The 13520-nt window shown below is 39.0% G+C and overlaps 1 protein-coding gene across 1 annotated transcript in view; it reads left to right on the forward strand.

The window, feature by feature from the left end:
* CACNA2D3 (calcium voltage-gated channel auxiliary subunit alpha2delta 3) overlaps window positions 1-13520 on the forward strand; it is a 385949-nt gene that overhangs the window by 206443 nt on the left and 165986 nt on the right. The window lies entirely within an intron of this gene.

Genomic DNA, 13520 nt, shown 5'->3' on the forward strand with positions numbered 1-13520 from the left:
CAGAGCCTGGACAATTCAAGACAGAAGCCACTTAAGGGTTTTTTTTTCCTGGAAAATTGTTTCCTTCTCAAATTGTACAGTCAAGCTCCTTAGCTCTCACGCTTTCATAGGATCTGGAAATATTCAGCAACTTCTGGTATAATTTTATGCTCCCATCACCTATTTTAAAAATAAGCAGAAACAAGTTATCCCTGTGTGAGGAAAAATGCCACAAACACCCTCAGGAAGATGACTACTCTCTGTTGTCATGATGCATAAAGGAAAATTGGAAGTCTGCATGAATGGAGACAACAGACAAATATTCTAGGCAAGCTGGGCAATCCTCTTGGCAAGAATAAAATATGATGGGGTGTTAAAAAAAGTAATTTTTCTAAGAGTCTTAAATCAAATGATTTGGTATATCAGCCTCTGATGGAGGAGAATTCTTTGGGATTTTAATAATGTCTAAGGTTGTATTGGATATTGTCTGTTTCTGTGCTTTTTAGCTGTTTTAATAATACAAGATAGTGGTACAACCATGAAGAAGGTTTCCTAAGAATAAAAAAGCAAAAGACAGAGCAATACTGGCCTTTCAGTGAATCATATTTCAGTCTAAATCTTTAACTATTGCTAAAAAAGCAAAATAAAAAAAAAATCCTAGGCATTTTGTCTATTCTATTAACTTAATCTCCAAGAGTGCAATTAACTGAGTATACAGTTATTGAGTTTGCTCATCTTGTGAAAAAGAAATGGCTAAATTTTTCATAAAATGAGAGTTTTGTCCAAATACTGAAACATCTGTGGTAGGGATGGGTGAAAACTGTAAACATTTGCTTTGGCTAAGTTTGCATCACGTTAGGGGGCGAGTTTTCATAAAATATTCATGCTACCAAGTTTTCTAGGCACAAAAATTCATGGAAAATGAATTTCGTCCTGTGTGCAGAAGTGACTCTGGTTAGACCATCTTTCTGTCCATCCATTTCTTGTCACTTGAAATTGAAAAACAGTCCCTCATCAGTCCCCAGTTGGTGGGAGCACCACCAGTGAAACCTTTTTGCAGTTGTACTGCTGGCAGTTCTGAGTAGGAACCCCAGAATCTGCCTAGGGAATACAGTTAGTCTGAGATTCCCATTGTTTTCTAGCGTAGAATGGTTTGTGTTGTACTGGAAAGGTACCAACAGAAATCATTCTGGGCTTTTACTGAGACCCAAGTTCTTTTCTCCTCCTTGTCCCACTGCCTCTGTTCCTGTGCTGTGGGGTCGGCAGGGGCACACCTGTGATTCAGGCAGGGAATCACAGGGATATTGAACTGTCTCCTCACAGCTTGGCTGGGTTCTGCTCCTCAGAGGCATGCAGAGTGTTTTCAGTGCAGTGTTTCTGTCACTGCTGGGCCCATTTTTGGGACACTCAGAACCTGAGCTGGGTGTGCCTGGCTGTACCAGCAGCTCTTGCTCTGGGCTGTGCTGTACTGGTGGGTCTGGCACACACTGCCCGAGGCTGGGTCCGTACATCAATACTGCACATTCAGCTCTCCTGCAAGAGCTTCTGTAGAAAATGCCTCCAAGTAGAGATCAATAGTAGTTTTCTCTTTGTCTCTCACACAGGGGGCAATATTTGCCAGGACAAAAGATCCTGTTAGCTGCCTTGCGAAATGAGCTTTCATTTTCTTTGCTGGAGGTAGTTTCTGGCACTGTCTTGTGTGTTATTCAGTACAATCCTGTCAAAATGGGAGTTATGGTCTATTCTGGGGCTATGTCTCTGACTTATCCCCAATTCCATGATAAGCAGTACCCACAGTATTTATAAAGCAAATGGAACTGTTTAGTTTTTTTTTTTTTTTAAAGTGTGATAGAACTCAGTCCATAATCGAAATTTAGCTTACAAATGATTTAAACAAAAAATATCAGCATAATTCTAATAACTATGGCAATAACTTGTAAAAAATATTTCGATACATTTAAGCAACCAAACACAAATTTTTAGAAAATATTCAAGTGTGTACACAAGCAACATGAGAAAACTGTGAGTACAGAGTTTTTAGCACCATATCTGATAATACTGAATTTTTGGCTAAAAATTTTACTGGCTAAGTACATTTTGACATATGGCACCCCATTTTGAAACAAACTGTTTTATTTTGGCTGACCTAAATTCTCCTTAAAAGGCCACGTATGGAAACTAGGGATGAGCCAGACATCTGAGGATGCCTTTGTGGTGTGTCATGCTGGTGCCATTTCAGTCAGAAAAGTGCACTTGGCTCTGAATTTGTGTGCAGCAAGCAATAATGAATTAGCCATTGGACCATCATGTAATTGGTGGGTGCTTCCCTATGGTTTTAACAGTGTTATATACAATAATCAGTTGTATGAAAAGGTGAATATCAAAATGAAGTCTTTGCATTCTGCTTGCATTAGCAATAGGTAATAATAAATACAATTTTCAAAATCATAGTTTGGTTCATTATAAAATCCTCACATCCCTTCCCCAAGAGAGTAGACATGGCTAGACTGAGGTCAGGCCATTTTTGGTCACATACCAGCAGGGATGTATGGAATGTCTTTTCATCCCCCTGCCCCTTCACAGCCTTCACAAAAGTTGCTCAAAATGGTCTCTTCTCCCAGGCAAGCAGATGACAGCCATTAATCACTGGCAACCAGTCAGAACATACTTCTAGGCTGACAAATATTGAACCTTTAAGGACATTAAAATTCCTTAATTCCTTTCCTGAATCCCTCCATCAAACTCCTGAATTCACTGAGGGAACTCTGACAAGAATTGTGCCACTCTGCACCTGAGCCACTTTCTGATGTGCTCTTCCAGAGACTCACTTGCATAACTAGGAAGAATTATGTTTAAGGATAACTGGTTAGCAGGGATGGATCTGTGCACAATGTAGCCCCCAGGGACTCTCAGGAAAAGGAGAGGAATTCAGCACAGAAGTGCTCATGTTGTATAAATAACCACAGCTGCTTTTGCTGAGGAGGGGGAAAATAGTTGAACTTGAGCTCAGCTCTAAGGGTTCTAATGTTGCCATATTGCATGCATTTTCAAAACTTCATAATTCATTAGAAAACTGTCCATCATTTAGTGAGAAATAGATGAGTAAACACCTGGTTTAGGTATGGTTTATTGTGCTTCTTTTTAAATGTTGGAACATTTAATAGCCATAAAGGAATATTAGAGCAAAGGAAGCCACACCGGTATTTTACAAATACCTGGAATGAACTATATCTTCTTTTATATACACACAAATATTAATATACTTTATTTTTTCTACTAATTTACAGATCTAGCCTTTCCAAAAGATGGTGGGTCAACAAAAGAGGTGTAATTTCCTCTTTTCTCCAAAGTGACTTATTAATGGGTTGTTGAGTGGCAAAAGAGCCTGGTGTTCACTCCCACATTAATGCTTAACCAAGTGTGAACAGCACTACAGCATCTACATGATCCAGAGCTGGTCACAGGAGCTGTGCCAGTACAAAGCCCCTGAGTGGGGCTGGACTATGAAATTAGAAGCATGGGCAAGATTATCATGCAGATAAGCAGATATCTTTGTACTTCTATTTTTCTCCATTAATTTTCCTAATTCAATAGTAAAAAAGTTCTATGTGGGTTTAATTGTCTGGGTAGGACTGCTGAGATTGTGATATATTTCCCACTAGAGAAGTTTCTTTTGTGGCATAGGTTCTTGCAAAAGTTTTCTGAAACAGGATTCTGAAAAGAGACTTTTGAGAATAAGTCCACACTGTGCAAGTCCACACTGTTTGTCCCTAAGTTTTGGAAGAGGTGCATGAAAAATCAGTAAGATTTTAGAAGGAACTTTTGTACAACAGTGTAATTTTATAGCTGGATGTTTTCATTTATTCTGTAATGTGTTGGCTGAGTGTAAACATAACGTTTTACATTCTTCATGAATGTGCAGAAGAGTCTTTACCAAGGGTGCAGATTTGGACCCAGTTTTAAGTTGTGCCATGTTTTTGTTATTTTGGTTTGTGTTATTTGGGGTTTTTTTGTTGTTGTTACTTTTTTTTTTTTTTTTGGTTTGGCTGTTGTTTGCTCCATTGCTTTAACTATCTGATGAATCTGTAACTGATAGAAACACAGAATCCTCAGGGTTGGACTGTGAGAGCCTCTCCAACTCCTGGTCCCACGTTAGAAGCCCTTTGTCAATGGAATATTAAATTATTCCTGTATTGCTGAAGTGCTCTGTACATGCTCTCAGTGTGGATTAAGTAGCTGATGTATTCTGTTCAAATAATGCCTGCACTTCATGGCAGACACAAACAAGCAGTTCTAGTGTTTCTTTGACACTTGTTTGTTGTCATAAACAGTTGCAATATTTAAAGAGTGTTGTACTGTGCTAATTATGAAAGTAGGCAAGATCCTGTGATACAAATAAAAATATCAGAGGATCTGGACCGCCTCACAAAATGTAGGGCTTAAAAAAAATCTAGAACACCCAGAAGCTGGACAAGGAATTGTCTCCCTTCAAGATAAGTTGAGTCTTAAGCTTCCTTATCCTATGATTTATAAGTCTGGATCATAATCTCAGCATTAAACAGAATCTGAGAGATGCTGATATTTTATCATATTTATCAATTCCACTGCATTTCACCTGTCAGCACTGAACAAATCTCAGGAAAAAATAGAAGAGATTCTTTTATGTAAACATGTCATTGGCAAATCTCTTACATTTTTTCCCCTAACTGCCACAGTCAGTGCTGTTTGTATGACAGAAGCTGTTAATAAATTAGGCCCCAGCCTCTTGATGGCAGTGTATTTCCTTCTTGAGTTCATAGGCTTTACAGAACATTTATGTCTCATTACAGCCAGTACAGCAGTTTATGCCCTAATAAATCAAGGGAGCTTTGCAGAGATGATCTTGACAGTAATGAATCTTTCTGTTGGCATTTCCACTTCACAGACACAAATAATGAAGCAAAACTGCCCCATCTGGCCACTCAGTGAGAGTCAAATCACAGTGGGAAGCTGTTTTCTCAAGCATGACAAAGGTCATTGTGTGCAGCAGGAGTGAGGGATAGCAGGTTGTGCCGTGAGTGACAGTGCAGGATGAAGCCATTTGTGAGCTTTTATCATTATAATTATATTTGTTAGCCGTGCTGCCAAGACTCAACCCGCCCTTCTAGCAAGTCTGTGTGCTCTTGCATCCAAAGCTGCCTTCACTGATTCCTGCAGCTTGTTTGGAGAGGGGTTGGTTGGGTATTGCACAGGAATTGATTTCAGCAGCTCCATCAGCCACTGGAGTGGTGTTGTTATTGAAATCTCTCTCGGTAATATTGTTTTTAAGTTTCTGAAAATGTACTGATTTGAAAGAGGAAAAACTGGCAAAATATGCTGCGTGCTAGTTGTAAACAGATATACCAGGATCACTCTCTGAAGGGGTGTTATCATTAAAGTCTCTCTTGGTAATATTATTTTTTAAATTTCTGAAAATGTACTGCCTTGAAAGAGGAAAAGCTGGCGAAATATGCTGCGTGCTAGTTGTAAATGGACAGATATACCAGGATCACTCTGCTTCAGGAACATATGGAAGAAATGCAGAATATGTCATCTGGTGGGTGCACTCAGCCTCTGTGAGGCCTTTGGCAGAATGTGAGCAGGTGATTTTCGACCTGTTCTAAAACCCTCAGTTCTTGGGTCTGACATTATTGCTGTACTATTCATTTGTTAATAAAGTCCTTGCAGCACAGAACTTGGATGTATACCAAGAATCCTTGAAGGCTTTTTCCAGGGCCCTTCACAGGTTCTTCCCCACTTTGGTTTTCCACAGCTCAACATTAAACAGTATCCCCCAGCATATTCCTCTCATTTGGTTATTTTCCTGCTTGATAAGATGGTTTGGTCTGATTTCTTCCTTTGGTAAGATAAAATACTTTCTCTTGGTTTAGTTTATGCTTTTTACACTGCATCAAACAACAGAATTGAAAATAGAATTTTCTGTCAGATGGGAGTTTGGGGCTGCTTTGATTTGTTCACTTTTTATTTCCCCCCTTCTATTTCATGCCTCTCTCCTTCCTTTTCAGCAGTATGTTAGTCCTGCACACGTGGTGTGTCCCTGTGGCTTGCTGACATCCCAAACAGAGCCACCAGGTGCCACTGAGGAGGTGTCACCCAGGTCCCTGCGTGGCTCAGTGCTCCTGATGTTCTGGGTTTGCACACAGAATAATTCAAGTGTCTGTAGGTGCATACAGTCATTGCTCTGCCTTGGATCTTTCTGAGTTCTGAAATGCTGTTGTTTCTATAGGCATAGATCAGGAAATAATTTGATTTTAATTTGCATGTGGCAGTTCTCCCTTCACCCACAGTACACATTTGTACTGTCAAATACAGGTGCACTTACAGGCTGCATGTTTAGGAGTGTCCCATCATCCTCAGGAATGCAGGTACCCATTCTGTGTTAGCAACATGACACAACAAGGATTTTTTTATTTGGAAAGACCAAAAGTTATTTTTCCCAGTTGATAATTTACAGGGGTTATGTTGCTCTGTGAGAATGCAATTGCCTGAGTACAAACCTGTCAAGAATACAGACACAGTCACAGGCTTGTGGGAAGTACCAGGTGTTTTTTAAAGAACACAGGTCAGTAGGGACTCACTTCTATTTTAAAGAATATTAATAATTGAGTTGAAGGAAGAAGAGTAGATGCCAGGTAGAGGACAATAGCATCTAAGAATGAGGAGGTTAGGTTTATATTTACAGTTCAGACAAGAAACGCCAAATTCCTGTGCAGAAGAAACCCAAACATTTAAAAGATTTTTTTTTTCAGTCGAGATTAAAGGTAGATGTGAATGAATGAATGAATGAATGTACAACAGCAAGGGCTGTGATCCTCCTTACACCTGGTAAGACTCCTGGTGCAAAGGGTGAAGTCAGGAATCTCTTTTGTGAAAGAGCAGCTGGTGTTCCAAGCAAACACTGGAGGTGCCACACTTGGTGTTACAGATGGAGTAAAGGGCTGCCTCAGTGGTGCTGGGGATCCCACTCCTCCCCACCTTTGGTTGCAAACTTTGCTTTGCCTTCCTCACCTCTGCCCTGAGCTCAGTTATTGCCCTTCCTTCCATCCTCTTCTACCCCTGAACTCCCCAATGCCTGGGACTCTTCTCTTCCTGCTGCTTCCCGTTGGAATCTTGTTTCTACCTGGCACAATTGCACACTGATATTTCTCCCCATCTCTGCTCACACTGTGTCTGTTTGGGGAGTCTTTTCTAATTCAGGCCATTAGTCTTTTTTCTTTTTTTTCTGTTGGTTTGTTGTTTGTTTTTCTTCTCCCCAAAGAGCTTGAACAATATCCATATTCATATTTATTCAAATTTATTCCAAAGCAAAGTATTTCTTTTGCAGGACAGAGGAAAATTAAGCGCTGAAGTTCCTTTTTTTGGTAGCAGCACACAAATTTTCCCAATTGAAACAAGCATTGAAAAGCTCCAGGCAACTTTGTTACACTTTTAGAACAAGAATCAAATGTACAAATCCTAGGATATTTGTATGCTTTTCCTGTTCCATCCTTTCTGTTTTTCCTTTTCTTTCCATACATGAAGACTGACAAGTTAAAAGATTATACCTTTCAACTGCAGTCTTGACAGATATTTATCTGTGGCTTTTATTTTGTCTGTCTTGTGATGGGACTCACTATAAAATTTCAATACCTTGCCAACATCTGTGAAATGGAGGGAAGGAAAAATACTTCTGCAGTTGTTGTGTCATAACAACAGTTTTGATTGCTGGTATCCAAGCTACTTTTTGTAGTACAGCATCACTTTACTCTGCTTTTTCTTACATCCAGGTGTTTTTATCCACTGAGTGCTACTGTGCTGGCCTGTGGGAAATGTATGGAATTGGTGCTGCTTGTTTCATCAGCTGTGATGGTTATGAAGTTTCTCTGTAAACTCAGTTATTGGTTTTTTCAGTTCTTTCAGTTTTGAAGTAGAAAGGAAGGCTCCAAGAAAGTTCATAAAATCAATGTTGCATCAGCTCCTTTGGTTTATGTCTTTTCTGGCTTTCACCAAAGTACTGCCATTTGTTGACTCCAATTCTGAGTGAGAAATGCATTTCTTTTAAAAAATTATGGGCTGGTGCCTTAGAGAAAGACCATATTTTTAAGTACAGCTCTTAAATTTTACTGTCCCAAAAAGTCTTTCAAATCAAAGCACTTGTCCTTTTCATCCTTTTCTGTATCACACAGTTTATAGTCAGCACAGATCTGGCTCAGCTGTTCTGTCTCCTAGAATCACTGGTCTTGCATCTGAGATGAACATATTGTGCTTTCTCAGGTGTGAAGTAGTAGGAATAAATTTGACCTCTGGAGATTTTACAGTTTTTACTCTACACTTTTTATGTTTAGAGGGTTTTGCCTCATGCTTGCCTCATGACTCTCAGATAAAATAAAGGTCTCTTTAGCTACCATTCCATTAACAGCTTAAACCCATCTAAGGCTATGGAGGTATTATTATATGATCCCACGCAAAAATGTACAAATAATTCAGAATACTTTGGGAGTCTAAGGTGTTATGGATGACCCTTAGCTTTAGGATGTTGTTATTCATGGCGGTCTATAGTTTTGAAAAGAAAAATTGTCTGCTGCTAAATTTAATAATGTTCATGTTTCACTTAAGAAAATGTTATGTGTGGTTGTTGCATTAAGATGGTTTATGCTGTAAGACCTGAAAGTAAAGATAGAATGCTTTGTTTTTTGTTACCAGGAGATATATTTTCAGCTATATTCAAAGGACTGCTTGAGAATTGCCTAGTGAAGTAACTAAGAAATGGTTGAGTGAAATCATCCAAAGCTGCAAATGTTTGCAGGAATACATTAAAGTCAGAGTGGGACAGAGACTCACTGAATTTGGATTATTTGCTGTTGTGACCACTTTCTGTCCTGTTTTCAATTGCAAGTCTCTGATTCTAAACCAAGTATAGTGTGGACCAGGTAAAGTGCCCTTTATTCCTCACAAGAGATACAGGAGATGCATCCCTAGGAACACTCAGGTGCATTCAAGAACAGCTGTGAGTGTGCAAGTGTGGAGCTCTCAGATGCTGGGCTCATGAGACACTCAAACCTGAATTTCCTGGGCTGGATCTGTTTGTTGCCATGCCTCAAACCATGCTGAACATTAGTAGTAAATGCTGCACTAAATTTACATGCTCACTGGAGTGCATCCTGGTTGTACAGTATGTTCAGTTCAAAGATAGTATTTCCATTTAAATTAGTAGGATTTGTACAATGAGACCTTTGGAGAGAGGTTTATACCATACTAATCTCTGTTATGAAATGTTAGTCTTAGTATTTTAGTTGTTTTAAATATGCACTGGTTTAAGTGGGTTTTTATTAGGGGTATTTATTCCAAGTTAGAAAGTGGATGTCTAACAAAACTCTCTCTGTAAGAATGTTTGGAAATGTCTGCAGAGGTTTTCACAACAGCACTGTGCTGTTGTATATCCTATTTAAAGTGCCTGCTGGCAGGAAAACCATTCCCCTCATCTTCAGGAGATCAGGAAGTCAGTCTTCCTTCCCTTATAACACACATTCTCAACATGGTTTGGGGGCATTTGGTTAATCACACCGGATATGGAGAAATTTCTGCGTTCAGAGCTCTTTTAAATATATATTTGTGACGTTCTTCACGTGATGGTGTACTTAAGACATCTGAAAAACCACAGTAGCTTCAATCAATTTTAATTTCCAGCTGGCAGGAAAATTAGTATTAGGAAAAGCAGTAATTGCAATTAAGCTAAGATCAGATTATGACTAATTTGAAATATTGGCAACCTAAAAATATTTCTCCCTTTCCCTGCTTAAATCCCATGATAACTAAATTACTTGCTCTGCTTACAGTTCAATAATTTTTATTTGCTTGCAAAAAAGCTAAATTTGTTTGCTTCTACTTCTTCTAGGACAGAAAAAATATGACATTTCCTCACTATCTCCTAATACGTGCTCCCTGATGAAAACACACAGAGTCCCTGAGATATGTGTACACTGGGCATCCTTGAAATGCAGAAATGTTCCAGTAAATTTGTATATTGAGTTTGGGCTGTGAAATACTTCTAAATCATCAAGTATTAGTATATAATTCTGCTACTATCATTTCTCTGAAGTAGGATTTCTATTATTTGGGATATTTTTTCTCTTTTTACTGCATGATTTTTTAAAAATTTCTTTTATACAATTTTTCAAGTCAAAGAGATGCCTTATGACTTTTAAAAATCCTTTTATCCCAAAAGAAATTTTTGAAAAATGCTGAAAAACTCTCCAAAGTCACAAAACATTAATTAAATCCCTTGGTATTAGGAGTTAGCCACAAGTGACCAAGATCTTACAGATAGAAGGCTTTTAATTCCTTAGTGCCAGGTCCCATCTCTCTGTGGATGGTTTGGGTGTTCTGCTTGCTAGCTGGAACAGGTGGGGTGCTCCACTGTTTAGTTTTTCATCCTACCACCCTACTTTAGCAAGTTTCTGAAGCATCCAAGTTCTTTATTTCCCATTTTTGGATATGGCCCCAGAGAGGTGAAGGTTTTTTGGATACATTTCCTGACCAGTAGAACAATTGTACAGATGCCTGGAATAAAAAGGAAGAGGGTGCATGTCTTGTACTGTGGTATTCTGCTGGAAAAGCTTCCTTGGTGATTACCATTTGCATATTCCTGAAAGCAAACTTTCTGCAGAACTGATGCTCATAATCTCCGGTTCAAAGCAAGAATTAAAATAGCATTAATGGAAGTTAATACACTAAGGCAAAGGCACTGCTTGCGTATCAGAGGCCTTGCTGCTGCATCTAATTAGAACAGCTTTTAAAAGTTTTAATCTATTAATAAATTACTTTGCATGCACATTAAGATGTTAATATTCGTATTTGATTTGATTTTCTGTTGTTAACACTCATAAAGCTTTTTAAAAAAAAAGACTGAAGGAGATGACTATGTCTGCATCTAACCATTATTTAATTAAATCATTCTTTTAATTAATAGAAGTGAAATTGCTCATCACCTATACAGGATTACTTTCAGTGAGTTTTTTTACATCTGTATTCTTGCATGTTTTTTCAGACCCAGCACTTTTGTTCCAGACTTTTTTTTTTCCAATGAGTTTTGTTTACTTTTCATTTATACACTGTCATGATCATCAAGAGGGATGCATGCTAAAGGGAAAAATTAAACTGAGCAATAAATAAGGCAGTATGTCCATGAGAAGATCATGTTAGTATATGAACTCCTCTAGCCTTTCCTTTGTGTGGCCTGTAAGAGGGTGATGCTTCCCTTGCCCCCCAGGTGAAAACACTCAGGGATGCAGTCCAGGCAGGTCCTCTCAAAAATGTAAAATTATCTGCAAGAACACATGTGCAGGTTCTGCCATTTGTCTTCCCACACCAGAATAAGCTGGAAACATGATTGGGTAACTTCATATTAACTGAAGGTGGAGATTTGCCATCTCCTTCACCTGTTAGCTCAGGTGAGCACTTGTGAAGTCACTGCACTTTGTAGAGAGCAAGGCTCTTGAGGCATTCTGTTGATACTTCTCTTTTTAAGTGGTACCTTCTCATCTTATACAAGTTTAGAGAAAGCTTTATACACAAGAAGTTTTGTACCTTATACCTTTGTTATAAATGGATGTTGCTCTAATTTCTTTTGGATTACATCCTTTGTAAGAGACAGACTTTCAGCACTGGAACTAACTGCAGTCATAAAACAAAATAAAGGAGGAACCAGTGTCAGCTGTGAAATAGCACATTAATATAGCATCCTTCTTATATTAGATCTTTCCACATAAGAGCATTATTTTTTATCTTCCATCTCTAAGGTTTATGAAGAAAGGCCTAAACTGGGAAGTCCTTGAACCCTTTCTATTTCCCTCAAGTTTTGGACCCAAGGGTGCATACAGAAGTAGTAACACTCATAGATGTCAGCAGGCTGGAGAGCCACTGTGCAGTGTGAGAATCTTAAACTTGGCTTTGAGCACTGCTGTGCAGTACAAGTCCAGTCTGGAAATGAGATGACAGGCTGCTGGTTCTTTGTGTTTAGTCTTATTTTACATTTTGAACTGATTTGTACTGTGCTTGGCAGGCTTTGGAATACAGAGCACAGACTTAAAAGTTGTATGAGCACAGTTTGGGGTAATTGGGAGTGGGGCTGGCCCAGTTTCATCCCAATGAGCTGCAGCTGTGAGCAGCAGGTGAGCATCATTGAAGGTGAGGAGCCATGGAGTGCCCAGGGGCACTGCCCAACCACCAAAGGGAGCAGAGGGCACACAGGTGCAGGGCATCAACAGGAGGGGATAAAAGGCTGGGCTGGAGAACAAGAGGGGCAGATGCCTCCAGCCTTCTGAAGTGATGTTACTCTGCATGGGCAGACTCCTGAAGCCTTCAGAAGAGGTGAGGTGTTACTGTGAGTGGGCTGAAGCTGTCTGAAATTGTATGGGGATAGCCTGTGTATCGTGGCCATCTCAGCTGTGTCATATGCTGTGGCATAAAGTGTGTTCCCAATGTGCAGGGAAGGTCTTAAAAGGAAATGAGTAATAGAAATTTTTTGGTGTTTTTTGTTGAATATTCAGTTTCACTCCATGCCGTGTGATATCACTGTAGTATAGTATAAGGTATCAACAGCTGCACCTCACTGCTTAAAGGTTTTCTTAGCTTTTTAAAATGGTTTAGGTACCTCTGCTTCTGTTTAAGAATCAAAAGCCAAAAGAACAGGAGTTAATGCTGTGACACAGTGTTGACTTAACCCTATTCCTTTTTCCTGGAAAACTCACTTCCCTGTGCTGCAGCAGAAAGGAGTGAGTGTTCCTCACTGAGCTGCTGGAACCCTGGGCTAGCATCAGCCACTTCCCAGCTGTCCTGTGTACAACTGTTATGATGGTGTTTAAGAATTATGAATGCTTAGTATGTTCACAGTTTCTCACAGTGGCTAATTAGTCCTTTTATGTGCATTTAGTGGCATTTTTAAAAGCTCTCAGGAATTCTACACAGTGCATGCTGGTTTTGAGGGTCATAATGTCACTTATGGCAGTTCCTAATTCAGAGTGGGAAATCTTAGTCTGCCATCCTTTTCTTGTAAGTCAAGTGGAAAGAAATCCCTTTCTTTTCATAACATATAATTATGATACTGATGCATTTTTAACTGCACATTTTGAGTGTCTGCAGCTTCACAATTACTGTGTCCTTTAGAATTTTTTAGAACATGATGTATTAATTGACAGAGGTGTATTTTCTATTATTTTTGCAAAAGCATCAAACTATAGAGAAAAATCCTGTACCTTACATGCTGTTTTAATAATAGACATGTATTTGAATATTCAGAATTTCTTTGTCTTTTGGTCTGGCTTGAGGTTTATCTTATTCTACTGTGTAAGAAGCTATGTATAAAAAATAACAGTAAATATATGCATGGCATTTGATGTGCTAGAAATTGGCTGGAGTGGCTGTACAAAAGTTGAAAGGGAAGTGTTGAAATGTGAAAAGAGGGAGAGAAGGATCCAAAAAAGGGAATAAGAAAGTCATCATGACTATTAGGAAAACATTGAACA

Source organism: Agelaius phoeniceus, chromosome 11 (genome assembly GCF_051311805.1).
Source record: "Agelaius phoeniceus isolate bAgePho1 chromosome 11, bAgePho1.hap1, whole genome shotgun sequence".
In the NCBI taxonomy this organism is placed as follows: domain Eukaryota; kingdom Metazoa; phylum Chordata; class Aves; order Passeriformes; family Icteridae; genus Agelaius; species Agelaius phoeniceus.